Source organism: Quercus lobata, chromosome 3 (genome assembly GCF_001633185.2).
Source record: "Quercus lobata isolate SW786 chromosome 3, ValleyOak3.0 Primary Assembly, whole genome shotgun sequence".
In the NCBI taxonomy this organism is placed as follows: Eukaryota; Viridiplantae; Streptophyta; class Magnoliopsida; order Fagales; family Fagaceae; genus Quercus; species Quercus lobata.
In genome coordinates, this window is record NC_044906.1 from 39,959,687 (window position 1) to 39,987,218 (window position 27,532).

A 27,532-nucleotide genomic window follows, 5' to 3' on the forward strand; every position below is an offset into this window, starting at 1 on the left:
TCAATTGAAAAGACACCATTTAAAATTTCCAAGTTTTAAAAACTTTTTATTTATATTTAAAATACTCCACATATGAAAAATCATCATAGAAATGTGACCACATTTTGCACAAAAGGTATTTAATATGCAAATAACGTGGTTAGTATTTCATGATTTTGGCATTGTTATAGTAGTATTAGTATTAATAAAAAATAAAAAATAAATAAATTGAAGCTAAAGTTGTTATATAAAACAAGTATCAAATTGATAGTTTTTTACAAAGATGTGTTCAATTATAAGTACCACTATTGGGATATTGGAAGAAACTAAAAATTCTTTATAAAAGTCCTTATTGATATTTTTTTATTAGAAAAATAATATGTCTCTCTAGCCCACCAATGGTGGGCAAAACGAGCATAGGTGGTTCAATTGCCCGTACCTTGAATCATAAGCTTTTTTGGTTTTCTGTTAGAGTATTATCTAATGTTGATGAAATCAACGTAATTAAACATTTACTTACACTAACACAAAAATATATGTGTACAGTGAAATTATGCTTCTTGTATATGAACTCCTAAACTTATTTTCAAGGGCATCACATGCTATGTTAGGAAAAATGATGCAGTGCCTAAAAAGTGTTCAATTAAACATTTACTTACACTAACACAAAAATATATGTGTACAGTGAAATTATGCTTCTTGTATATGAACTCCTAAACTTATTTTCAAGGACATCACATGCTATGCTAGGAAAAATGATGCAGTGCCTAAAAAATGTGGAACACGTAACCCTCTTGTTTAGATTGATGAGGTTGACAAGGTAAATATATGGCCGGTTGGCTTAATTAGTCTCAAATCTAAGTAATTTTGTTTTATTTTGTTTTTTGGCTTCCTTTTATAGGACAGTAAGATTAGGTTTTTACTTGTTTGTTAGCACATGAATGGTGTATTATGATAACAATCAAATTCCATTTAAAAAAAAAAAAAATTAGTTAGCAACAATATACTCCCTCTCTCTCTAAATAATGAAATGGTTTTGATCTTCAAATATGCTGTTTTTTATGGCAGTTGGGAAGGGGGCATGCTAGTGATTTGGCAAGTGCAATGTTGGAGCTTCTTGATTTGAGCAAAATGTTAATTTCCTAAACCTACTTGATCTGAGTAAAATGTTAATTTCCTAAACCACAATCTTAGGACATGTTTGGTAACCGTTTTTGTTTTCTATTTTCGTTTTCTTGTTTTCAAAGGAAAAAGAAAAAAACAAAATTTTTTTTTTTTTTTTTTTCTGTTTTCAAAATGAAAAACATGTTTGGTTAGTTGTTTTGAAAAACACGTTTTTTAAAAACAAAATTCAGAAAATTTGTTTGGTAGTTGTTTTTGAAAAAGTTGAATTTTATTAATTGGCTATTTTTCAGGTGTGTTTTAGCGTGTTTTCTTAGGTGAGGGAAAACTGAAAAAGAAAAACAGCTCCAGACCAGTTTTCAGTTTCCTTCACAATATGAAAATTGAAAATAATTTTTGATTTTTGCCTAAAAACAGTTACCAAACAAGTTTTTTGCCTTAGAAAACAGAAAATTGTTTTTGAAAATAGAAAACTGAGGAAAAAAGACAGTTACCAAACATACCCTTAATGTTCCAATCGACCTATTAAAGGTTAGTTATGTTGATGTGCAGACATTTGAGGTTGTATTTCTGCAAGAATTTTCTTATAATTAGGTTTTCTATGTTATAATACTAGATTAGTACTATCCTTCTTAAATGGACTTGGATGCAAGAGTTTATGGCGACAGTATTATCAAAGTGTCCAAATTTGTTATTCTCTACCTTATTGTGAAATGAAGAGCGTGTGACAATAGGCCCTTGTGAAGGGGAGGCCACTACTTCGAATTCTCCTCCCCTCTTTCATTGGGACCATTTTGGAGAAGAGCACACATGAAGTGTGTGGAATCAAACATAAAAGTTGAAAATAATGGAGCAGACACTGGATGTTTGTGCAGCTTACAAATAATAATAATAATAATAATAATAATGGAGCATGCCCAAAACGTGTTAAATGAGTACCACTTGGAATATTGAAAGAAACTAATAATTCTTTACAAAAGTCTTTCCACAAAATGCGTTAATTTGTTTTGTATAAAAATTAGAACATAATTTGAAAAGATTAGAATTAGAAAATATTAGAGTTCAATACCTTTTAGTAATCATACTCAAAAAAAAAAAAAAAAAAAAAAAAAAAAAAAAAAAATCTAGTATTAGTTAATGATTGGTTTAAATTATATATTGTAACCTCTTATTTTGATCTATTTTCAATTAATTACTTTAAGTTTTTTGTTATTTCAGTTCTGTAATTTCCATTAATCATTTATCCAATCCATATCGTTAACTTCCACCAAAATGATGTCATTTAGAAAGTGAAAAGTACTAAAACTAACGAAAAGATTCGATGAATCTAAATGAAAATACTAAATTGAAAACCTTAAATTACTAAAAGAGACTCTTTTTGAATTCCTGAATGATAAATTGATAATATAAATAGAAGATTTGTTCATTCGAATTAAAGTGCAAGAAGAAATGTGATTTGGTACTCTCTGTTTTGAGCAAAACTCAAATTCTAGCATGTTAAAATGGATTTTCATACAGTCTAAAGCTTTTTGTTCATTCAAACTGACCTCAAAATGAATTTGAACATGTCACACACGAACAAAAATCAATGATATAATGACATTGAAAACCAATCATGCAAAGATGAACAGGAATTTCCATGCTTGACATGAAAGTAGCACATTTTGTATATATCATGCTACCACGCGTGTGGATTGATTGCATAAAAAGAATTGAGTGACATGATTAATTATGGCCTTTCTTTGATACGATTCAATATTAATCATGAAAGAATCATTAATCGTCACCAACCAAAGACCAAGATTAGTCTACTAAAAGAGACTCTTTTTGAATTCCTACCATGACTAAAGATTTTAAGAGTAAGGAAAAACCCCTAACAAGCTCTTTTTAAGACTTTGTGGTGTACTAGAATGAATAATTATAATGAAGCCCATTAAGATTTTATGCATGAACCTTCAAGATGAGAGAGAGAGAGAGAGACCCTACTCATGACTCTTTAAGTGCTTGTTGAATAATTTTAAATTTAAAAACACAAACTAGTTAAAAGAGTAATCTACTATTTTTAAAAGAGTTTCTAACCTTAGGCTTTCAAAATTTTATCAAAATCCTAAAAATTAGGACATTATCTCTATCTCACTTTTAAACATTATTTCACTAAACCTAAAATAAAAAAGAGCCTTGTTAGTCTAGTAATACTAATAAATAATTTGATGAAAGAATCAACTTGTTCATTTTTAAAATTTTAGGGACAAAATCAATTTACCAAGCATGATATGAATGTGTTTATGGACTTTTCATGTGGCCACAAATGCTCAAGTAGCTGACATTTTTACTAAAGCTTTGGGTTTTAGTTCTTTCACAAGACTGTCAGAAAAGCTGGGATTGATAGGTATATTTGTGCCAAGACAATTGAAGGGAAATGGTTCACTTCAAGTCACTGATCTCACAGCTCAAGACTTAAGGGGGAGTGTTAAAAGTTAAAGAAGTGAACAATAGCAGCACGTGTGAAGTGAAGAAGAAAATAACAGAAAGTGGCAGAGGCATTGCACGTGCCAGTGAAAGAAGAAAGAAGAAATCAGTGACAGCGGTCTAGCATTGACTGAAGGAAACAAGTGTCAAGCATTGATTGGTTGTATTGTTGAAAGTTTGTTAGTTAGTTATTTAGGCGGGAAACAATAGTATAGGTGCTAATTATTTTGTAACTTTTTTTTAATATCAGAAGCTTTTGGTAATCAATAAGATTTTCTACTCTCTTCAAGAATCTCTCTTCTTTACACACATGATGCACCATTATTTACTTCTTTTCATTCGTGTACATTGGAATCACCCATTTGAAAGAAGTATAATTTTAAAGTGACATTTGTGGCAGCTGAAAAAGAAATAAGTTATTGACACTGATTTTTTTTTTTTTCTTTTTCTTTTTTTTTTTTGGGAACATAGCTTGAGTGAAAAACATTAGACACCAACTGATGATAAAACATCTGAAGTACTTCTAATTGTTGAACTAGGGGGAATACAACCCCTTTAGCCCAAGTTATCTATCCTATTTTGGTGGGGGGACCTCTTTCATTGAGGTTCTTTGTTCCAAGTTAATCCACTCTGAACATTTCTTTGTGTAACAATGATTTCACAAGAACTTTCTACTATGCACTTACCAAATTTGTTGGTACTTGTTGTCTTTTGTCCAGAATTTTTGTCTTTAGGTCCTGGAAATCCCCAACACAAATGAGCTACTGTGTCATTTGGATTAGCATTAAGTGTTGCGGATGTAAATTTCAGCTTAACATCTATTTCAGTTTTGGATTGATTCTTTAGCAACTGCTCATCCCTCTTTCTTTGAACCTATGATCGTACTTAAAGATACATATATTGAGTGTCTTTGTCGTTGGTGCTTCTGTTGCCGGTAGTGCCTTTCTCTCCTTCAGATTCTGAAGGTTTTGGGTAAGCCTGGCCCATTAAGGTGAAGGGCTGAGAACGAAAACTTAGAGCTAGGGGTGTGCAACCAATCCACCAACCTGCCAAAACCAACCTGACCCAACCCAACCCGTTGGGTTGGATCGGTTTTTAGGACTTGGTAGGTTGGGTTGGGTTACAAAAATTTTTTGATAGAGGGTTGGGTTGGGTTTGGGTCATAAAATTTCAAACCCGACTTGACCCACCCATATATTTAATATATATTTAAAATATATTATATAATTAATAAATTTTTTTTTAAATAGCTAGCTCTTCCTCCTATTCTATATAAAACCAATATTAATATATATTAGTTCATATATTAATAATATATATTAGTTCATATATTAATGTATAACTGAGTCAGAATATTAGTATGATATATTAATATGTATGATATATTAATATATATTTTGTTTATCAACTCAGGTGACAGGTATGATATATATATTTTTTTGCTCAATTTAATAACAATAGTAATAAAAAAAAGTTGTCAAACCCATGGGTTCAACCCGACCCATGTAATGGGTTGGGTTAGGTTGAATTTTTTTTAAACCACCATGGTAAATTGAGTAAAAAAATACCCTCAACCCGATCCATGCACACCCTAGTTAGAGCTCAGCTGAAGGGTCTTTTTCTATATATAGGTAGCTTCTCAAAATGGATGCTTTTTTTTTTTTTTTCTCTCTCTCTCTCTTTTTCTTTTTCTTAGAGCACTAGCATCAAGCTTGCTATGCCAAATGCCATTTTACCAAAACTTACTTTATCAATTTTAACACATCATTTTACAATACGCTATACATTAGATCTTCTATTTTATCATTACATCACATTAAAATAAAAAAATAAAAAAATTGTACCCTAGCAATTTTACATTACAATTCTACTAGTACAATTTGTTATTTAATTTGAAACACCTCATGCTACAATACAATTGTTATTCAATAGAGAATAAAAAATTGTTATTTAACTATACAACATGCTACAATACAATTGAACTGTAGCAATTATGCTAAAAATGCTAAAACTTTTAGCATTTGAAACACCTCATGAACCTTGTTTTTTTGGCGTTTGGTGTGTCAAATGCTAAAATTTAGCATTTGACACACCTAATTTTAGTGCTCTAATACATTCTTTGCAAAGTGGTCATGCGTGGAACTCATTAATAACTATATATATATATATATATATATATCTTAATTACTATAGCAAAAGAATTATTGAGAGGCTCTCTGATATTTTGATTGAAGATTTGGCTAGATTTGTGTGTTAATTTTTGCATTTACTATTTAAATATCGCTCTCCCTCTCCTATAACTTAGGGTTTGTTTTGATTGGGGAGATTTTAGGAGGGATAAAAATGGGGGAAAAAAAGTGGAGAGATAATTGATTTTTATGAGTATTTGGTTGGAGAGAAGGGGAGGATGGAATTGGTGGTGCCTAGGTATTTTCTCCCTAGGCCCACTAAAATATTTTCTTCTTGAATTGATGATAAAATTGAAGAGAAAACCATTACAAAAGATTCGGACCAAAAAGCCCCCGTGCATAGTTCAAACCATGTGAAGGCCCCTATGCAAGGTTTCTATGCAATGTTTCTTCTTCTTTCTTTTTTGTGTCTTTTCTCTTACTCATTTCTTTTATTTTTTATTTCCTTTGGTTTTCTACTTTTCTTCTTAGTTTGTAGTCATTTTCAGGTACTTTTCATTCATTCAAAAAAATAAATAAAAAATAAAAATTTCATTTGTTTTGGTTTCTTTTTTTGGTTCATCAGTTTTTTGTTGCCCTCTAATTTGTTACTTTTATTTTATTTTTATCTAACAGAGGCATGAGAATAAATTTATTTTTGTACAAATTGCATTTTTTATCCTCTCATTTTTCTTCTCAACCAAATAAAATATTTTTTCATTTATTTTCTTTTCTATCCTTTAATCCAAACATATATGAGAGAAATTTCTCTCCTTTCACTTTTCTATCTCTCCCAACTAAACAGACAGTTAGAGTTCATCATTGTTCAGGGCCTTCATTTTCCACTTTCATGCGTGTTATTTGATTTTTAAGGGCTAATCATCAATCAAAGACTACAAATATATAATAATAATGTCCATCAACATTTTCAGTTTTTTTGCTTTTGTCCCTTTATCATGTAATCTCTCTCTCTCAAAAAATATCCCTGTCACAATTGGATTGAAAGAGAAAAAGCATGAAGCAATGGCCAAGTAGGGCCATGTGAGAGAGATTGGGGTTTCATTTGCAATCAAGTACTTTTATCATTTAAAAAACGAAAAGCAGAGAGACTTGCAATGGTTCTATCTTCTATGGCACGTGCTAATAATCCAAATCTTTGTACTAGTAGACTAAAGTGCTTTGCATGAGTAATAATTATAAGCCATGAGTGGCACTTGACAAGTTCCTTTCTTTCATATAGATCTTCCTAATATCACTCACATTTGGATTCTTGGGCCCTTCACTGAAACCTGTTAGAAAGTGGGTTGGTTTACTTTCTTTTTGTGTTGACTCTTTTTGGAAAGAGAATCTTGGTGGCTTGTGTGTGTATGTGTCCCACTAATGAGTCATGGCTTCTCTACAATATAGTCTCATTTTATAACCTGCATTGTAGTTATAGCTGTAAACTTGTAATAATTCTATTTTCTGCACTTAGGAAATTCCCATGACTGAAAGTAATAACATTGCTCTCATAAATATTTGTTTGCATCTCAATTGTTATGGCACCTTCTAATGATCCTCTTCTTTCCTCTATTTCCTTTTGTTTGCTCAAACAATGATACGTGGATTGAATAGTGTGGAATACATAAGAACAAAAGCGGCTGAATCATTAGATCATTTAGGCAATGGCCTAATGCCCTAAAATGGAAGGTTGCCCCCTAAAATAGAATATATTATTTCTATTTTTCTTATAGTATTACAAAAATAATAATAACATAAAAAATTTAGTTCTCTCACTTAGGGGGAAAATATTCTATTAACTTGTAGTTTGTCTTGTCTATTTGTCTTACGTGAAATTATATGGTTCTCCTATCTTATCATGTAAAATTTTAAAATTAAGGACCAAAAATTTAATAAATATAAATTATTTTTAAAATGTTATAATTTTTTCAAATGTTCAACATTTTATGAATACGTTTCACTATGTTTGCAGAAGTTTAAGAGTTTAAAAAATTTTAATCATCCAAAAATTTTACTCTTCTTTTCTCTCTCTATCAAAAAAAACATATCAATATTTTCAAGACCGGATCATTATTGAAATACATTGTTCAATCATTGAAGTCCAACGTTGCCAAAAGAAACTAACCATCTAAAATATGAAATTTATTTTGATACTAAATGTTTCAATATTTTTAGAATTAAAAGTTTTAAAATATGTTCATAAATATATGAAAATAAACTAATTAATGTATTATATTATATAAAAAGGTTGGATTTTTTAAAATTCATGTCTATCTTATAAAATATTAAGTAAAAACATATTTTATATTTGCTTCTCGCCCCAAAATGTCTCTAGTCGACCCTTGACTAGGCCCTATTTTTGTGAACCGTGAATTTGAGCGATGTTTGAAAAGAAGTTATTTTAAACTGAATTGAGGCATTCAATTGAAAAGACACCATTTAAATTTCCAAGTTTTAAAAACTTTTTATTTATATTTAAAATACTCCACATATGAAAAATCATCATAGAAATGGGACCGCATTTTGCACAAAAGGTATTTAATATGCAAATAACATGGTTAGTATTTCATCATGTTGGCATGGTTATAGTAGTATTAGTATTTTTTTTAAAAAAAAAAAAAATCAATTGAAGCTAAAGTTGTTATAAAAACAAGTATCAAATTGATAGTTTTTTACAAAGATGTGTTTAATAAGTACCACTATTGGGATATTGGAAGAAACTAAAAATTCTTTATAAAAGTCCTTATTGATATTTTTCTACTAGAAAAATAATATGTCTCTCTAGCCCACCAATGGTGGGCAAAATGAGCATAGGTTGTTCAATTGCCCATGCCTTGAATCACAAGCTATTTTGGATTTCTGTTGGAGTATTATCCGATGTTGATGAAATCAGGGTAATTAAACATTTATTTACAGTTTACACTAACACAAAATTTAAGCGTACAATGAAATTATGATTCTTGTATATGAACTCCTAAACTTATTTTCAGGGGCATCGCGTGCTATGCTAAAGAAAATGATGCAGTGCCTAAAAAATGTGGAACACGTAACCCTCTTGTTTAGATTGATGAGGTTGACAGGGTCAATATATGGCTAGTTTGCTTATTTACTCTCAAATCTAAGTAATTTTGTTTTATTTTGTTTTTCGGCTTCCTTTTATAGGACAGTATGACTAGGTTTTTACTTGTTTGTTAGCACATGAATGGTGTATTAGATAGCAATCAAATTCATTTTGTTTTTTCTTTAAAAAAATACGTTAGCAACAGTATACTCCCTCTCTCTCTAAATAATGAAATGGTTTGAATCTTCAAATATGATGTTTTTTATGACAGTTGGGAAGGGGGCATGCTGGTGATTTGGTAAGTGCAATGTTGGAGCTTTTTGATCTGAGCAAAATGTTAATTTCCTAGACCACAATCTTAATGTTTCAATCGACCTATTAAAGGTTAGTTATGTTGATGTGTAGACATTTGAGGTTGTATTTCTGCAAGAATTTTCTTATAATTAGGTTTTCTATGTTATAATACTAGATTGGTACTATCCTTCTCTTGAGGGCCATTTGTGAGAATCCAGGTGGAAAGAAAGAAAGCCCAATAACAAGGGCAACAAAGAATTGACAAAGCAGACAGCAAAACCATTAGGCCCAAGCAGTAGGAATAATGGATCACAGGCCCAAGAAATAAAAAAATGGGTCTTGAAGAGGCAAGTGGGCTTGAAGAAGCCCGGAAAGAGAGAAATAACATCCCATGGGCAATGTATGAGGTAGAAAAGCAAGAAAGGGCCGCCGCAAGCCCAAAGTAATGCAAACTAAGAAAGTAAGGGGTTTATGGCAGGCCCATAAACCCCAAGGATGAAAATAAGGTTATTGGGCCAGGGAAGCCCAATGAAGTTAGTAAAAAGCCCATGGGAATGCAGAATTAGCAAAAGGGCCGAGGAAGCCCAAAGAAAGCAAACAGGCCAAGGATGCCCAAGGGAAAGCCAAAAGGGACATAGGAGCTCATAAATAAAAGCAAACCAGTGGCCATGCCAAGCCACTGAGAGAAGGAATAAATGGCTGGCCTAAAAGAGGCCCAGTAGGATTAAGTTATTACAGCAGGAATAACAGAATGACATTGCAAGAAATAAGGGAAACCAAGGAATGGGCCAAAGAAATGTAAGACTCATCATCAAATAAAGCCCAGCTCTTAAGCGGAGCGGGAAAACAAAAAGCAACCCACATAAGAGGTCAAAAAATACGGACGGCGAGCCTCTAAACCACGGCAGACGAATGAGCAGCAGGCAAGTTTTGGACACATATGGAATAAAGGCACGCGCAAGGCCCAAGCACCACTAGCCTATACTCAGCCAATACAAAGCATGGTGAGGTCGGGGGGTCAGAGAATCAAAGGACATGGTTTGGTGGTGGGGAGAGGGGAAAAATCTATTTTAAAGGTTCTGGCCCAAGCTCTTTCAGGGAGGTGTCTTGTTGGGATGGCTTACTACCCAAAAGAGGCAAGCTGAGTTGGAACCATTAGGTGCATGCCATGAGGGATAGGGAGAGAGAAATAACCCAGACCGTAGCAAGAAAGGGTGCCACGGCAGACTAGCAAACAAAATACTCTTCCTTGTCTGGCGATGGGAGGGCGACACATAGCGGAACAGTGATGGTCGGCCAGTACACCCAGACTAGACAAAGGGAATTAAGGGTTAAAACAGTAAAATCGGGTCACGGCAGGCATTATAAAAGGAGGGTCTTGCCGTGAACAGAGAGGAGGGGGGGAACAACGGGAACTTTGATTAAGAAATAGAAAACTTAAAAGAAATAGCAAAGAAAACGAGTGAAAGAAAGAAACAGTGTGAAAATTAGAACGGTAGGCATGCACCGGTAGATTGATCCCTTCTCTCCCTTATAAAATTCGGCCCTCTGTAAAAAACTCGAGAGTATTTACGCAGAAAAACCACTCAGATCCGTTTCCCTCAGGGCGGTTAACCTCTATGGCAGGACTCTTTCCTGAGAGATTGACTGCTTTGAGGAGGAATGTTCTTCCCTTTGTGGCTCTGCTCCTGCGGATTGGACTTCTGGTCGATTTCCTCTAATATTTCGACTAACCAATGCATATTAACATTTGATGTCCTCTGTTATTTCTTTTTCTCTCCTGCAAAAAGAAAATAATTGGTATTGTTGTTGTAATTGATTTTAAGGGCTATTTGGTCAATTCCCCATTAAGTGGCTAGATATTTTCTGTTTCTTTTATTGTTATTATGTCTGTCTGCCACAATTTGTCTGAAACAGTTTCGCCTGCCGTGAACACGTCCTTGGCAGACTTGGCCTAGTTTTCGCACAAGCCGGACCAACTTAAGCTGAAGCTGGGCTGGTCCCAACTCTCTTATCCAGAAAACTTGGACTTAGTGCAGCAGGAAGCAGCCCAACACCACTAGCACAGCCCACCCCCTTACACCTTCTTAATGGACTTGGATGTAAGAGTTTATGGTGGCAGTATTATCAAAGTGTCCAAATTTGTTATTCTCTACCTTATTGTGAAATGAAGAGCGTGTGACAATAGGCCCTCGTGAAGGGGAGGTCACTACTTCGAATTCTCCTTCCCTCTTTCATTGGGACCATTTGAAGAAGAGCACACATGAAGTGTGTGGAATCAAACCTAAAGTCGAAAATAATGGAGCAAGTACTGGATGTTTGTGCAACTTACAAATAATAATGGAGCATGCCCAAAGCCGTGTTAAATGAGTACCACTATTGGGATATTGGAAGAAACTAATAATTCTTTATAAAAGACTTTCCACAAAATGCGTTAATTTGTTCTTGTTTAAGAATTAGAACATAATTTGAAAAGATTAGAATTAGAAAATATTAGAGTTCAATACCTTTTAGTCATCATACTCAAAAAAAAAAAAAAAAAAAAAAAAAAAAAAAAAAAACCTTTTAGTATTAGTTAATGATAGGTTTAAATTATAGATGGTAACCTCTTATTAATTATTTTAAGTTTTTTTTCATTTCAGTTCTGTAATTTCCATTAATCATTTGTCCAATCCATATCATTAACTTCCACCAAAACCACGTCATTGAGAAAGTGAAAAGTACTAAAACTAATGAAAAGATTTGATGAATCTAGATGAAAATACTAAATTGAAAACCTTAAATTACTAAAAGAGAGTCTTTTTGAATTCCTGAATGATAAATTGATAATATAAATAGAAGATTTGTTCATTTGAATTAAAGTGCAAGAAGAAATGTGATTTGGTACTCTCTGTTCTGAGCAAAATTCAAATTCTAGCATGTTAAAATGGATTTTCATACAGTCTTAAGTTTTTGTTCATTCAAACTGACCTCAAAATGAACTTGAATATGTCACACACGAACAAGAATCAATGATATAATGACAGTGAAAACCAATCATGCAAAGATAAACAGGAATTCCCATGCTTGACATGAAAGTAATACATTTTGTTTATGTCATGCTACCACGCGTGTGGATTGATTGCATAAAAAGAATTGAGTGACATGATTAATTATGGCCTTTCATTGATATGATTCAATATTCATCATGAAAGAATCATTAATTGTCACCAATCAAAGACCAAGAGTAGTCTACTACAAGAGACTCTTTTTGAATTCCTACCATGACTAAAGATTTGAAGAGTAAGGAAAAGTCCCTAAGAAAGATCTTTTTAAGACTTTGTGGTGTACTAGAATGACCAATTATAATTGGAGCCCATTAAGATTTAATGCATGAACCTTCAAGATGTGTGTGTGAGAGAGAAGCATCCAGATTTTCTTGGAGAAAAAACCCTACTCGTGTTTCATGAATGGTCCATATTTAAGGATAATCAATAGAGAATAGAGAAATTACTAAGTGATTAACTTCCAAATTCCATTGACCCTACAAAGATATCATCTTTGGCTTACCTTAAAATATTTATAGGGGAAAACCCACGTGAGTTTTCATGTAATTAATAACTTGAATAATTCAAAATGCCACAATGACAATCCAATTGCACACCCTTAAAGACTTAAAGAACCACCCAATAGATGAATGAGATTGAGAGATTAGGGGGGCCATGTTAGGTCATATTTCCACCAAAAAATTGAAAGAGAATGTCGGTCATTGCAAGTCCAATTCAAAGACCATTTTTTTTCTTACTTGTAGCTGTTAGAACATATGTGATTCACATGTTAGGAACATATGTCACTATTTTATGTAATTGGCTAATCCTTTGACAAAATGCACTTTACTTGTATTTGGGTAGATCTAGGATGTGTTTAATACTTCAAGAAACAAGGTTTCAAGTTCAAGTGTTAAAGCCATGCAAGTATATCCAAGAATCAAGTGTGAAAGTGTTGCTCATTAAATCTCGATAGCTAGCTCGACAACTAGCATCTATTGAGGCTTAGAGAGTTGTCTGAATCCCGTGGCTCGACAACTACTCGATAGATAACAGATTTTTCAGTTCTGTTTTCATCCAATCCGTGGGTATATGTTTGGGCTTTCTTTTCTCACAACCCTAAATATATATATAAGGATTATTTTAAGGACTGTCAAATGTGACACAAGTTGCACACGTGTGAAGCAAAGTTTTGTTCATGCAAATTGTGACCAGAGATAGAATTTGCCCTAGTTCATATCTCTCTTGAAGAAACTGCTGTGTTTGTACACCGTAGGGTTTTGTAACCAAGGAGCTTCTTGATTTTCATCGTGTGATGAACTGAAAAACTTTGCAGCCAACATCCTTCTCTGGTTGGTGATTGAAGTCGCGTACTGGGATCTGCGCAATTAATCACGTATTGGGAGACGTGCATTGAAAGGAGAGATTGTCAATGTAGAACAAGTTCAATTGGGTATTAGGATAAGGGTTCAACTGTAGGTTAGTATAAGGTACTGGAATTCCTTTACTTGTAACAACTTGTTTTGATAATAGTGGATTTTCAGGAGTGGTGACCTTGAGAGATTGTCACTACAGAACAAGTCCCATTGGGTATTGGGGTAAGGGTTCAACTGTAGGTTGGTATAAGGTATTGGGATTCATTTACTTGTAACCGCTTGTTTTGATAATAGTGGATTCTCAGGAGTGGTGACCTTGAAATCACCCAGTGGGGTTTTTGCTGTGTAGGTTTTCCCCATTCAAAAACAAATCACCGTGTCAATTTAATTTCCGCTGCATACTTAGTTTAATTGGTGATTTGTTTGTACTACCACACATCTTACATGTTAATTTGACTAATTAATAAACTTGGCTAATTAATCAATTAATTTATCACAAGGGGTCAATATATTCTTGACCTATTAGTAGCCATCACTATCAAAGTATCTAAGCTTGTGATTGCTTTAATTAAGAGAATGATGATTTGATGACGTGCAATTAGTACTCAAAAGAGGATAATTTTATTTCTCTATTTTATTTTCCTTTCCAATGAAATGAATGCAAAGTGTGAAATGAGAGTAGCAATGTGTAACTTTTTTTTCTTTACATTCTGAAATGGTAGTCGCCTAACTACCATTATCCACTTAGCAGCTTTAGCAGCCAACCCATGCATGCTCCAAATCCCACGTGAGACTTTTGACTAAGTAACATGATCCACATCATAATAGAAAATGAACAATCCAGTTAAAATCTTGTACTATAATATATGTATTTGTCTTTATTATCATTTGAGAATTTTTTTTTAAAAAAAAAGGATAATTTATAATTTTAGGCTTTTTGAAATTTGGGATGAATTCAATTTTGAGCCTATAAATTTAAAAAGTTTGAACTTGGTTCTTGAAATTTATAAAAGGTAACAATTTTCCTGGAATTTTTCAATTTCGGTCCCTTAAATTTAGGTTTCGTTTGATTTTAATTAATCTCTTTAATATGTGATTGATTCAATTTAGTTTTAAAAAAAAGAGGTGCCTTAGTGTCCATTAGTCATATAATACTAATAACAACATGTTCATCTTTAAAATGTTGACCAAATCAATTTACCAAGCATGATACGAATGAGTTTATGGATATTCGGTTTTTTTTTTTTTTTTTTGTCTCATTTAGTCTATTCCAGTCCATTTTAGTCTATTTAATCCACTTTGATATTTTGGTCAATTTCAATTCATTTTGTGAGTTTTAAATAGCGACAATTTCATGAGTTTCTTTATCTATGATATGATGTGATAAATCTTGCACACAAAAAAAAGAAAAAAAAATTGTCTTGTCTAGAATGACGAGGATTCTTTTTCAATTCATTATCAGTTTTTGTTTTTGCTTATTGTTTTTTTTACCTACCACATGATGAAGTATAATTCAATAGTTACAATGGGGTTAGGATATTTGAAGATGCCTCAATTGAAACACCAAGAAGTATTAGTTGAGAAATAAAATTATTGTCGATGTAATCAAAATTTATTATTTTAATAAATTATAAATAAACAAACAAATAATTGGGTCTTTTTTTCTAAAATATTAAAAGTTAATAGTACTATAAAAAAATGTATTATCAATTGTATTACAAAAAGCTTGTAAGGAGATTTGGTAACTTTGTAATTATAATGGGCTTAATTAAGAGAATGAAAAATAAGTAAATAATTGGAACAAAATTATCATTTGCTTACTACCAGGAGTGGTTGGTCTAGTGGTCATGGGCTCATTTCTTAGGGATTGGGAGGTGGAGGCCCCAAGTTCAAATTCCACAATGGGAAGCGCCTAGGAAATTACTCCATATTTTCGCAGGCCCGGGCTTATTAGGTAAAGTGTCACTATGATCACACCCAGGTGGAAGACACCAACTCAGGTCACCCCCCCTCTACCCATTTCTTGTTCATAAAAAAAAATTATCATTTGTTTGAGTAAATGGATGGGAATGGTTACTCATCTAACAATCGCACATACAACAAAATCATCCAAGGGTTACTACAACAGGTCTTGACAATTTGTGATTTCAATGGTCATTGATGTCTATATCTATATTTACAAATTTGATTTTTTTTCCGGCTAAATGAAAAAGGGAGTTTCTAGTGTGGACTTATCAACCCCACGCCACATGACAGTAATGGGTAATACTACGTATATTACTAGGGCCTTGGTGGGGCTATTGCTCGAACCACTCACCATGTAAAGCAATTTGAGGACTCTTACCATCAAGCTATACCCCGCGGTGGTCATTTACAAATTTGATTTATGTATATGGAAATTGGGTATTGGTATTTGCATTCACATACTTAAGGAGATCTTGGCATGTCAAGCTTTCTGATGCTAAATACTACCACATTTGTTTAATTTGATCAGGCTGCAATGCTCTTTGAATCTATTAGGGGATGAAAAGAGATCATGGCATGCCAGGCTTTCTGATGCTAAATATCATATTTGTTGTGATCGGGCTACATTGCTTTTTGAATCTATTAGGAGATGAAAGTTATTCACTAGCTACTAATGTAGAAGAGGTTAGTGACTACTAAACAAATTTTAAAATGTGAAACCTAATTTTCTAGTGCGCAGGTTTAATTAATTTTCCATGAATTTTGTTTTGCAGAAGAAGTCTTGAAAGGCTTGCCTTTTCTGTAAGTGTCAGGAAATTTGTTCTTACTACATTGTATCTTGGAACTAAAACTGAAATTTGTATTCCACACTCTTGTTTCCATTAATTCTCTTCTTCTTCTTTTTTCTTTTTCTTTTTTTCTTTTTTTTTTCCTTTTTTTTTTTTCTTTAATGGCTGAAAGAAAGATGGCTTGTACAAGGTTGTATTATGGAGGATGTTCATTCAGATCTAAGATAACATATTTTTGGGTAAAGGATTTGAAATAACAGTTACATCCCACATGAATAAGTACATAAGCTGCACTAAATCTATTGGAAACAACTAGACCGGATCTTAATTGGAGTTATAGTAGAAAAAAATTACAAAAATTTTAAAGCCCTAGCCTTGGATTATTTTAATTTTATTCCTAATTTTATTTACAAGTTTAGGCCAAAATGGTTGCCTAATGAGCTGAAGGTCACAAGCAAAGATGCAAGAAGCTAGATCTAAGCAGGCATGCATGGATCTAAAGATGAACATGAATCTAAGCATGGAACATCCAAACATAGCATCACAAGATAAGGGATCTAAGAAAAGGAAAACACAAAAGCATGTAAAAAGGCCAAACAAGCTCTATGCCAAACTCTTTATTGAAATTGAGTGTTTGGATGTGAACCTTGTCCCCCAAAAAAAAAAAAAAAAAAAAAAATGATCCACACCCTACCCAATACACAAAACATAGCATCAAGGCATAAACAATTTATTAAGGCTAAAAAGCACTCAAGCATAGCATGTAATCAAACATCAAACATGTTGCAATGAAATTATCTTAAATAAAGACAAGCAAAAGGTGGATTTGAATATGATTAAAAGACCTTGGAAACTGTTTGAATGCTTCCAAATAACTTTCCAAAAGGGTTGAGGGGCCTCTCCATAATTTTTGAAAAGTTAAAAGGCTTTATAGAAATTTAAGAAAGATTTGGGGTCAAAATATGAATATAGGAAAGTTCCAGGTCAAAATGAAATTTTGGGAAAAATCTAGGCTCAAAAAATGAATATGGGAAAGTTTCGGGTCAAAATGAAAATATGAAAAAGTATATGACATAGTTGTAAATATGAGAAAATGATGTGCCACAAAGAAAATATGAGAAAGTATGGATTTAAATGCAATATAGAAAATATGATGGCCTTTTATTAATTAAAGAAAAACATGCATGGACCCTTTTTAATTAAAAGTGGGCTGAAAGTTAATAAAGAAGTGAAATGGATTTTATTTCAAAATGGTGGGCTGAACCTAATTACCTTAAAAAAGGATGGGCTAGCCTAAATATTAAAGAAGGGCTCGAGGGGCTAGGCCTAAAACGTAGATTTCGGACCTGGGCTAAGCTCTAGGTGCTGAAGTGCTCGGGCTTAAGGCTGCTGAACTAAGTCCCAAAGGTTTTGGGCTCCAAAATGGCTTGTGAGATGGCCCTAGGGCCACTCACGGGCCGAAGTGTGGAAGCTATGGGGTGGAGAGAATGCCCAAACCATGGGATTGAAGCCAAGAGTTGTGTGCTGGCAGGCCTACCAAGTGAAAGACAAAATCTGTAATGTGGGGTAGATCCAATGGCAATACAATTCCAAAATGCAATTCCAGCTCCTTAAATTAAAATTGGACACTTTCCATAAAATTTCAAGACAATTTGACAAATTCATCAAGAGATATATATCATTGGACCAGTTAAAATAAATGTGGAACTTTCATATCCAATTAAAAATAGTGACAAGCATTTCTTGACAAATCTAACTAATTTCCTATATAACATGGTAGTTTTGAGCACAAAATTAATTTTTGTCTAAACTTGGATTTATCAGAGCAATCTTGAAAACCCTGGTAACTCATCAAATATGATCTTTAATATACTTCGGAAAAACAATGGTCAGTTTAAGAAATAAAGTACTTTTTTTTTTTTATAGTAAACTCTAAATGATAATTCAAACAATTCAAACCAGGTTTTTGCCCTTAAATGTTTAGAATGAAGGGAATTTTGCAATCTTTGTTAGCAATTCTCTTATAATGATCAATGGCATTATTAAGTGGGGCAAAATATAATTTTTTTGAACTTGAAAAAAGAAATAGAAATATATGAATTCAGTGAAACTCAAAAAGAAAAAAGAAAAAATGCAACAATTCATAATCAAATGAGTCACGAATCGTCCATCAAAATTTGAAATGTTTATGCAATAAGAGTAGAGGTTGATCGACTAAGTATTCAACTTTCTTATTGGAGTCCCCCATAGGAAACGTACCGAGCGTTAAATCTATACATAAAGAAAGCCGTGTGCGATGAAAGATGCAAGCATGACTTGGGGAGGGAATTTTGATTTTCTATTGTTTTCTATAGAGTGATTGAAATTTTCTCGAGAATGATGAAACTCAGGAAGTAGGAGATAGGTATCGAAGGTGAAATAAGAAATGAAGTGGCGGCTTTAGGATTTTTTTTTTAGTGGCGTCATTGGATCAATAAGAAGTATAAACTATATAAAATCTAAAACAAAAGAGAACTTGAATATAACATCACAAAAAAAAAAAAAAAAAATCAAGTACTTGAAGTTTTATGATTGCCTTTTAGGAGATTTCATATTTTGAAATCGTTGTATGATAACTTTATTATCAATCCTATCAGACATATTTTTCAATGTATACAGCCACACAATCATTCATCCTATTGATCTCCCATTCGTTATTACAAATTTGTCTATAGTACTAGCAAAAGAAAAGAAGATAAACTATAAAGTTCATTTAACATATTTTTTTTCCTAATACAATGAACACACTAATTATTGTTACTAAAATTACATCTTATAAATCATCTAGTGTTTTTTAATAAACCGTATTAATTTTTTTTTTGAAACTGAAAACAAACTTTCATTAAATCAAAGATGCATCAATGTTTACATACTCAACAGCAACTGATGGAACCTCCTCCATCCAAAATAAGTCAACATTCACCTTTTGGGCATACCTAGCAAGCTCATGTGCTACCTGATTACCATTTCTTTTAGTGTAGCTCACAGTCGTCCATTCCAAAGCTCCTGCCAGATGCCGGATGTCTCCAACAACATGGCCAATGGCTGACTGGTTCTCCGTACCTGAAGCAATCCACCTTGTAGCATTAACACTGTCCCCTTCCACGATAAGCCTCGTGAAACCAGCATCAATAGCAAATTCTAGCGCCTTGCGACAAGCAAGTAGTTCAGCCAAATCACTTCCCTGTACCGCCGGACCTTTAACTGTCATTGCCGCCATAACATCTCCAGAAAAATTCCTGATCACTGCACCGAAGCCAGAGCTAGCAGAGTCCTTAAACACTGCAGCATCATAGTTGAGCTTGTACACATTATGTGGTGGGGGTATCCAGCGCGTTTCATCATTCTGTACCGCCTGCCGAGTTGCTCCAACTTCCACAGCCGCCTGAAGACTCACTTGTGCTTGCTGAAACTCCTCAAGCAACTCAGATGCACGCCTATTCAAGCAGCCTGGATCAATTAATTTGCCTCCATCCACAACTCTATTCCGCTGGTTCCAAATCAACCATGCCTGCACCAACCATAATTCCACCTTTGTTCTATCCAGCCGGTCTAGCAAATACTCCAATAAAGCAACAACATCAATCTGACCCGTACCACACTTCTGCAATGCCCTTGCACTCCCATACCATACATCCTGCACTACTGAGCATCCCCATAAAGCATGGATAGCTGATTCTTGGAATAGACCACATAACGGACACACATCATCCGTTAACACCCGTTTCTTCTTGAGGTTCCTTCTAGTAGGGAGGATATCATGACACGCCCTCCACCCAAACACCTTAATCTTATTGGGGATCCGAAGCTTCCATATAGCAGCCCACACCGGACTACCACCATTGCTTGATGATGATTCAGCCCGATCCAACTTCCACAATTGAGCTTTGGCAACCTTATAGGCTGACTTCACTGTGAAAATACCATCCTTATTATGCTTCCAAAGAATAGAGTCAGATACTTGCCTTCGACTTAAAGGTATATTGCAAATAGCTTCCCCCTCATCCCGATTGAAATGAGCCATAATAAAATCCCGTCGCCATACATGGAGGTCTTGGTTAATCAACCTTGACACCCAATCTTCCTCCTCATCATCCCTTACCGACAAAAAGGGCTTATTAGAAGGATACTCAGGAATCCACCTATCCCGATAGACATTAATAGAACGTCCATCACCCACTCGCCAACAATGACCCAATCTCAAAATAGGTAAGGCCGCCACTAAACTCCTCCACACAAAAGAACAGTTAGGTGATTCTGAAGCCTCAAGTACTGAAGTTCTAGGGAAGTACCTTGCTTTAAAGCATTGATAGACTAGAGAAGTTGTATCAGTTAATAATCTCCACCCCTGCTTGGCCAACATAGCTAAATTAAATGCTCTAAGGTCCCGAAACCCCATTCCACCATCCTTCTTTGACAAAGTCAGTTTATCGCAGCTTTTCCAATGAATTTTCCGTTCATTCCCTACCTGGCCCCACCAAAATCTAGCACATAAGCCATCCAACTCCTCACATAATTTCCCTGGAAGCTGAAAAACACTCATTGTATACGTTGGAATAGACTGAGCAACTGCCTTAATGAGTACTTCTTTCCCAGCTCTAGAAAGCATCATCCCCTTCCACCCCTGTAATTTTTTCCACACCCTATCTTTAATAAAAGAAAAAGTATGGTATTTTGCCCTTCCAACTAGGGTAGGCAAACCCAGATATGATTCGAACCGAACCATTTCCTTCACTCCCAGAATCCCCAATGCCTCCTGCTTCTGGCTAACAGTGGTGTTATTACTGAAATACACTGAAGACTTCTCCAAATTTATGCATTTGCCAGAGGCTTTAGCATAAACTTGAAGGATTTCAACAATGGCCTTAATCTCTGCTGGTGTGGCCCTACCAAAAATCAATGAATCATCATCAGGACCAGGTGCCTTTGTTGGTCCCATTTGGAACAACGCTATCTTAACTTCATCAGCACTAAACTCACTGGACAGGGTATCATGCATCTCCGGTGTCACCTTCCTGGGGACCGCATTGAGACATTCCTCCATCTGGTCACAATTACCTGCACAAAATAAGATATCAAAATAATCAGTAGCCACAGTAGCTATCTCCTCCATCTCCTCCACCCAAAGCCCTTGCTCACTTCGAATTCCCTTAACATAATTTCGCCTTCGTCTCTGGGAGGCTTTTGAGTGAAAGTATTTAGTATTTTTATCTCCATGCTTAAGCCACGGGATCCGTGACCGTTGTGCCCAGTAAACTTTCTGCTTTAGCAGCAAATCATCCAGCTGTTTACTAACACTCAAATATTCGGCCTTTGCTTCTTCAATCACTACTTCAGCACTATTTAATACCTCCAGTCGGTTTTGGAGAGTTTTAATTGCTACATCATTCGGCTGTGACTTTGAAGATCCCCAAGCTTGCAACTCCTCACCACAGAACTTAATCTTCTCCTTTATTGAAGCTAGGCCCGACACCCCCCCTCCCACCATCTCCCAAGCATCTTTAACCACTCCGCCACAATCCTCCCACAGTAACCAATTTTCTTCAAATTTAAACCCCTTTTTAAATTTTTTCTGAAACCTTTGAACACTCTTCACATGCACCAAAATTGGCAAATGATCCGATGCATGGGGTGGAAGATGAGAAACTATAGATATCGGAAATTTTTCCCTCCACTCCATAGTTGCCACAGCTCTATCAAGTCTTAATTTGGTATTAGCTACACCAGGCCTCTTATTAGACCACGTGTAGGTATAACCTCTGTATCCCAAATCCTCCAAAGAACAAGAATCTAACACAGTCCTGAAAGCATCAATCTCTGCTGAATTAGGAGGCCTTAAACTTAACTTCTCTGCACTATTTAGAATTGCATTGAAATCTCCTGCACAAAGCCATGCACCATTAACAAAACTCCTCAAATGTTCCAGTAAATGCCAAGATTTTTCTTTATTCTGAGCCTCAGGCCAACCATAAAAGCCAGTAAAAAACCAAACAAACCCATCCTCTTCAGTGACCTTCATCAGAATGTGATTAGGCGAATAATTAATCAGATCCATCCCAACTTCCTTCTTCCATAGTAAAGCCAATCCACCTCCTGCATTTGGTTGTTTAACTATGATTTTATTCTGAAATTGCAAGTCTCCATACAAATTATCAAACCCTTCCTTATCTAGACGTGTTTCCATAAGAAAACACACAGTGGGAGCTTGTTCCCTCACAAGTTTGCGAAGGCTTCGACCTGTCCAAGGGTTCCCAAGCCCTTGGCAGTTCCAGCATAACAACCTCATTGCTCCTGGCAAGGGTGGTCATCCACCCCCGCCGATCTCTCAAACACAAAAGCTTCCCCATTCTCTAATTTCCCCCTCTTAGCTCTTCCCTCATCTTCCTTCAAAATTTGGTTCCCATCAAATTCTACTATCATTGGCCTTTTTCCATTGGACGGTAGCAACATCTGTTGCAAACTCCCAAGCCCAAAGTCCATCCTTTGGAATCTAGTCCAAGATGACTTGGGCTTACTAGCCTTTAGCCCATCTGAAAATTGTTCACAGCCCATCTCCTCCGTACTCAAGCCCAACACTTTATTATCATGTGCTTTGCTCAACAGCCCACTAGGTAAGTCAGCCACTTTTTTTATCAATTCTTCCTTCAGCTCTATTACAGAATTGTGCACGTCAGCAGTGCTACTCACGAAACCTGCATGGGCGTGATTGCCTCCCTGGCCGTGCGGCATGATCCCTGAAAATCCGGAATGGACTTCATCCTCGTGTCTAGGGTTTCGACATTGTCCATCGTCCGCCGCCTCAGCTCTGCTATGCTGCAACGTTTTTTCACACCTGACCGGCTCTCCCTTCGACCTGTACCGACCAGCGCCGGAATTTTCACCACCCCCCTCTGGACTGTATTCAGCCGCCCCTGTCTTTCTATCAACCGGACTACTCCTTGCTCGACCTCCCATAGCTTTAAGAAAATCCCCATATTGGTAGTCGACCTTGCCTCCATTCTTCGTCGCCGCAAAGTGTTCTGCACAGTTCTTGACATCATGGCCAAGCAAGCCACAGTAATGGCAAAACAACGGCAACCGTTCATATTTAAACTTCACCCAATGTTTTACTCCCTCAGACCCTGCAATGAAGCTTCCTCTGCGAATGGGCTTCGAAATAGGTAGTGCCACTCTAACCCTCATGAAATAGTGCAACTCGTCCTGACCTTTCCTCTGTTCAACTTCCTCAACAGTCCCAAGTCTACTCCCCACTTCCTTAGCAACTTGTGATGTAAACATGTCAAGCGGCGCCCCCCATATCTGAATCCAAAGAGATGCCGTCTCCATGATTATATTCTCAACAGTCATGCCTCTCTTCCACCGCTTAAGCAATAGTAATTGGTTATCAAAAGTCCACGGGCCGCCTCTGAAAACTCTATTCAAATCAAATTCAGATGTGAATTTAAATTGAAACAGATTTGGCCCTACCTCTGTGATTCGTAGACTATCCTCTAAACCCCAAGCCCTTCTCATGGTATGCTTTGCGGCTTGCTTGTTCAAAGTTTTGCATGTCAAAAACTTACCCATCAAACTAAGGGTGCAGTCCTCAATGGCTTCCAACCGTCCTTCATCAGAGATTGGAATCACCTCTTCCTCCACCGTAGTCAACTTAATGTTCTCCATGCCATGCACGACATCATCCGCCATGGGAAACAATATCGCTCGCCCAGACTCACTGCTAAAAAAACCCAAGATGCCCTAGACCTAAGTCAAGGGAGGGAGAGACTCGTATACACGAGAGAGAGAGCTCCACAGGGGAGAGCGCCTATACCACTAAACCGTATTAATTAATATTGCTTAAAATACCTTAATTTATTAATTTATATCTTTTACTCTTTGCAATTCTTTTATTGAATTCACAAGACATTTTTGAGCAATTATTTTGTATATTTTTACAATTCTTTAATTTAATTTATTAATTTATGTCCCACGGCCCCACTGAGTAAGTGACTAAATTGTGTAATTGTTTCATACTTTCATTGTCCTTTTAGTGTTAATGCTCCCCCTGACAGATCCACTCAAAAACTTCATATCAAAACACTTAGACAATCAAACAATAAACACAAGCATAGAAATTGATGGTCACAAACTCAAAAGTGAAAAAGACAAAAACTTAAAACTCAAAAGCTTTTTATCAAAACATTATAACTAGTTAATTACACAAGTACACACACGGTAAAAGAGTGAGAGAAAGAGAGATGAAATTAAAATACCAAATTAAATGAGAATTGAGATTGTTTGAGAGATCAAGCGATAGCGGTGGTGGATCAGGGACACACCAGCATTAGGCGATGCAACCTTACTAGGTTAGATTAGGCAATGCGGTGGCAAATCGTGGGTGATGCAGAGACTAGGTTGGATTTTTAAGTCTTTGAGATCTTTGGTTTTGGAGAGTGAAGTAGGGCAGGAGTACGTTTTGCTATCTTAGGTTTGGTTTGGCTTTCTTTTATGATTTTTTTTTTTTTGATTGATTTTTTTTTTTCTTTTTTGTTTCCTGAAGATTTAAGACCAACAAATTTTTTGCTGGACTTGTATAGAAGTTAAATTCAACTGGGCTTAAGTTCAGGGTGTGCAAATTTTTATTGTAGGGGTAGATTTAAAAAAATATATATTATATATAAAAGTTTCTTTTTTCCAAGTCAGGGGGTTCATTTGAACCCCTACCTTCAATGTAGTGCCACCCTTAAAGAAATGGGTTTTTGAACCAAGAATTGGGAAGCATGGACGCACCAATTTGGTCAGCACACCAGCATAAAACTCATTGGGACGCGTTGTGTGGACTGGACGCAGTTGTAGGTGTGTCCCCTGACGATTTTTTTTTCCCGACACAATTCAACTAGTTTCAAGTTTGAGTCTCAGGCAATCCATTCGAATATCTAAATTATATGTATGTAAATCTGATTTTTTTTTTAAAAAAAAAAATTAATGAATGAAATGAGTTAAAAAAATTAAGTTCTTAAAATTAGTACCTATATATACTTTTAATCTTTTTTAAAAAAACATTAGGGGGCCATTGCCTCCAAGTCCATTAATGGATCTATCCATGCTTGATGTTGCTATAAACAAATGTTGTTAGCCAGTTTTTAACGAATTCTCTCTCCACCCTCCACTATTTTTGTAGGCCCCATTTTTCTAAATTTCGCTCACTTTTAGCTATTCTCATTGAAAAATACACTCGCTTACCTCCTCTTCATAATTCACTCTCACTCCATTCCTCACTAAAAAAAGCTTAGATCAATGTAATAGAGGCAAGTTGACATGGGTTACTGTGGGCAAGTTGCTGATTGCATTTATTTTATCATAAATCCTCTTCCCTTCTATTTTCTCTCTCTCACTCTCTCTTGTTTTTCCAATTTCTGAATTTTGATTTCTTATTTGTTTTTTGTAAAGTGTGTGAAATTTTCTCAAGAATGGTGAAACCAAGGGAGGAGATAGGTATGGAAGCTAAAACAAGAAATGGGGTTCTGAACCAAGAATTGAGAAGCATAGGTACACCATTTTGGTCAGCACACGCATGTTTGGCTTGTTTGGACGCGCGTCCCCTAACGAATTTTTTTTTTTTGATGTCGTTCGACTAGTTCCAGGTTCGAGTCTTGGGAAATCGATTCGAATATCTAAATTATATGTATGTAAATCCCTAGTAGACTTAAAGTAGATCACACTAGCTTAAATATCCTTTGTAACAGAGTTGAGTAACCAAGCCAAAACCATGCTATTACACTTACACCATGCTATATAACTTGGTGATCAATCAAGTTTGAAGAATCAAAGAAATTCAATCAAATCTTGAAGAATCTTGGAGAAGGTTGAAATTGAATTGACTGAGAAATCAAGGAAGATTTTGTGCAAATTCAACTCAAAGAGTATTGAAACTGAATTGACTGAGAAATCAAGAAAGATTTCGTACAAATTCAACTCAAAGAAAACAAAACTCTGACCTAAAATCAAAGAAATTCTGATTAGGAATCAAAAGAAAGATGAAAAGGAAAGCAAGAGTTGAAATTGGGATAACAGCAATGAAAAACTGAACTTGCTGAGCCAGTTAGCTCTGATACCATGTCAAAGATTCAAGCTTTGGCTATGGAGGTCATAACTTTGAGAGAGAGAGAGAGAGAGAGAGAAATTGTGTATGTAAAATGCTTGAATGAATATAATTACACTAAGCTCTGAATTTATATACACTAACTGAGCGGGAAAAAGCTAACAAACCCTCTAACTAACTAACAATCAATCTGGAACCAATCATCAATTAACACCTATCACTATTAACCAACTAATTAAATACAACTAAACTACAAGCAGCTTTACAAGTATTTACACTAAACGACTGTCGTTTATACAGCACTTGATTCTACAATTTAGGCCTCTGTCTTCACCTTGTACATTACTTTTTCAAGCTATAGATCACCTTCACAGCACAACACAACTCCTCATATTTCAAAATAAATCTTTTTGTAACAGTGTACTCCCCTCCCTCTATAAATAATGTAATGATTTCAATCTTCAAGTTTGTTGTGTTTTATGGCAATTGGTAAAGGGGCATTTTGGTGATCCTGTAGGTGCTATGTTGGAACTTCTTGATCCTGTGCAAAATGCTAAATTCTTAGACCACTATATTGATGTCGCAATTGACCTTTCAAAGGTTAGTCATTATGGTGATGTGTTGACATTTGAGGTTGTATTTCTTCAAGAATTTTATGTTGAGTTTACTTATCATTTAGATGCTTTTGGGGTTGCTAAGCATATTCTTACCTTGTTTCACATTGTAGGTTTTGTTTGTGCGCATAGCAAATGTTGTGGATAATATATCCAAACCCCTGTTGGATAGAATGGAGGTTATGGATATTGCTAGTTATACGACTGGTGAGAAATTTCCATTGCTAGAAACTATTTAGAGAAGGACATATGTAAAGCGTATGGAATTAAACCTGAAAAGGTGTTTGATATCTCTCTCACTCTATTGTGTGTGCATGTAATTTCATTGACAATAATGGAGTAGGCACTTGTTTATGTAACTCACAAATTATAATCTATTTGCAGGTTGAAGTGACCGATGCAACTCTTCTTATTTTGATAGAGAATTATTGTCGAGAAGCAGGAGTTTGGAATCTCTTGAAGCAGTTAGAAAAGATTTATCGCAAGGTTTATTTAACTCTTATATTTTGATTACAAAGTGGGAAACTTTATAACAGTGAGGTTACTATTA

General features: G+C 35.1%; 1 pseudogene; it reads left to right on the forward strand.

Annotated features, from left to right (window-relative positions):
* Window positions 1-583: 583 nt before the first annotated feature.
* LOC115980881 lies at window positions 584-27,492 on the forward strand (annotated as a pseudogene).
* The last annotated feature ends 40 nt before the right edge of the window (window positions 27,493-27,532 follow it).